Source organism: Seriola lalandi, unplaced genomic scaffold, assembly GCF_002814215.2.
Source record: "Seriola lalandi dorsalis isolate HSWRI2012SDOR001 ecotype SW California unplaced genomic scaffold, Sedor1 jcf7180002054343, whole genome shotgun sequence".
In the NCBI taxonomy this organism is placed as follows: domain Eukaryota; kingdom Metazoa; phylum Chordata; class Actinopteri; order Carangiformes; family Carangidae; genus Seriola; species Seriola lalandi.
This window is the reverse complement of record NW_019524896.1, coordinates 319,637-322,144: the sequence shown is the minus strand read 5'-3', so window position 1 is coordinate 322,144 and position 2,508 is coordinate 319,637. Positions and strand designations below refer to the sequence as shown.

The 2,508-nt window shown below is 41.9% G+C and overlaps 1 protein-coding gene across 1 annotated transcript in view; it reads left to right on the top strand.

Annotated features, from left to right (window-relative positions):
• The window catches only part of zbtb16a (zinc finger and BTB domain containing 16a), a 135,887-nt gene that overhangs the window by 55,283 nt on the left and 78,096 nt on the right, over window positions 1-2,508 (top strand). The gene's annotated exons all lie outside the window — the stretch shown is intronic.

Sequence of the window (2,508 nt, the reverse complement as noted above, 5' to 3'; positions counted from 1 at the left end):
CCCCCACCCCCCACTCACACGTCAAAGTGGAAAGGAGAGAGAGTTCTGTCGCAGGAACAAATGGGATAGCGACTGTTATGGAGATTTTTCTAGTGTATTATGTGCTTCATAACGTGGAGCCCTACAGCTTCGGTCCTGTGGCTCTGGCTGCTGCGTTCGTGACGCGTCGCGCTGTAACAGCTCAGTGGCAAAAGTGAGCATGAAGTCAGGAGTTATGACAAAGTGGAAGCTGAGGGTGAGTCAAGTTAATCTTGTGCTCAGACACTTGTTGCTTGTTCCTGACGTGTGTGTGTGTGTGTGTGTGTGTGTGTGTGTGTGTGTGTGTGTGTGCGTGTGTGCGCCCCGTTCTCCGCATGCTCCAGTGGAGATTAGCCTTAAAGAGCCACGCTCTGGCTGCTGACAAGAAAGCATGAACTTATACTTCATGTTGTCATTGTATTAGTCACGGTAGTTATAATAGTAACAGTAACCGCTGGAGGCCGGTTCGTACTGGTGCAGCCATACAGGCACATTATATCTCTATGTCCTGTTACTTATTCCCCAGTGCTGCCCCTTTTCTAATGAATGCAGGTGTTGGAGTTATTGTGAGTTTTGGGCTGAAGTAGCAATTAACAAACATTTAAGTCAGGCAGTTGCTCATTAACTGCTGAAGATGATGAAAAAGGCTCATTATCAGGAAAAAAAATGAGGCTTGTAGTAGAGGAAGTGTCTTTCTTTCTTCCTCTTATCTGATGTTTAGTACACGTTTATATATTACCTATTATTATCTATACATAAAATGAATGATCTATAATTATCTAATGGTATTATGTGTATGTGTTATCACATCATCCCTGTGTAGCAGTGAGGGGAGCCACCTGGGGAAATACATTTAACCATGTAACTGAGCCAACGTAAGCAAAAACGAAACTTAATTAAAAAAAACACATAAAGCTGAATTACGCTCAGTAATTTTACAGTGACAGAAAATAAAGAGTAAAAGCTTCGGCAAGAAATGTCAAGTGTTTCCTTCAAATAGACACAAAGAAAAATAAATGTTTTCTCATTTATTTCATCTAAGATTTTTGACAAAATTTGCCAACAATTCCTTTGTCTCATGCAATCGATTGCAGAGAGTTAACGACACATATTTCTCCATCTGTTTTAGTTTCCCCTAGAGGCGTCACAGTTCTCAGAAAAAGGGACCCAAGAACAAGACTCAGGAGGCAGATGTAAAAGTGAAGAGAGATACAAAAAATGAAAGCAGGCAAACAAAGCACAAAGGGTCGAGTTGAAGTTTTGAATCCAAAAGGAATAAAAAAACAAAAAAAACAAAACACACACACGCAAGGTCAAAAATATGATCAGGATCAAAACAAGAAGGTTAAAGAACAGAGCGCTAAGTGGCACAGTGTACATGCAACAGACAGGTGTGTGTGTATAAATATATATATATATACAGGGGAGCTATTGAGGGGATGGGGAGCAGGTGAACAGGTGAGTGGGGAGGAGGAGGAGCAGCAGGTCAGGTGATACTACACAGCGCAGTTAGAACATGTGTGCACAGACAACTGCACCGACAGAATGAAAGGATGAAACTTAAAACTGTGACAAGGGAAGGGAGGAGAAGGGCGGCAGGTGTGTGATTACTTCTCCGGTGCAGTAAACTAGTGCGAAAAAGTGTAAAAACGACTTTAGGAGAAAAAGAAGAAGAAGAAAAGAGGAAAAAATAAAGGCATGTTTGGATGAAAGTCGGAGCGTAAGTACAGTCTTCCCGGGAGGTGCTTGTGTCAGCTCAGACCGCACCGAGGTAATCATTACCTGAATCGATTTCCAGTGGAAAGATCGTTTAAAAAAAAAATAAAAATAAAAAATAAAAACTTCTGTAATGTCAACAGGTTAATAATAACTCACAATTTGTACTCGCTGACATGAGGTGAAAAGTCTGCTGATAGGAGATGAAATGGAAAAAGAAAATAAGAAAAAATAACATTGAAAACTCTAGGAAGAACCACACACTCCACCTTGAGAAAGGCAACTGAGCGGAAGATGTGGGCAGTGTATTTTTAGCAACAGTGGCAGCAAGTGCACAAACTTTTTTTTTTCTTCTTCTTTTTCTTCTTCTTCTTCTTCTTCTCTCTCTCTCTCTTTTTTTTTTTTTTCCTCTTTCCAGGCGGGGCTGTCTTGACGCACGACATGAACCTGTACTGTTACACACATCAGTGTTGATTCATAGCCGCTTTGGTCTGGCGTAAAAGGCAAGACAAGCGCTTCTGTGGAGACGGGCGACGGTTAGGGAAGAGACAGCACGGAGGCAAAGCTTCTTTGATAGTTTTTGTTGTCTTTTTTTTTTTCTTCTCTTTTTCATTTTTTTTTCTTCTCTCCTCCACCTCCGCCTCCACCGTTTGACTTTCAAGGCTTTTCTCGGTCTGACGCTGCGTCTCGATTTTTATCGTGCCTCTCTGTAATGATGACACTTCACCGAGTCCCAAAACCCTCAACCTCAGCTCCCCACCCACCCACCCCCCC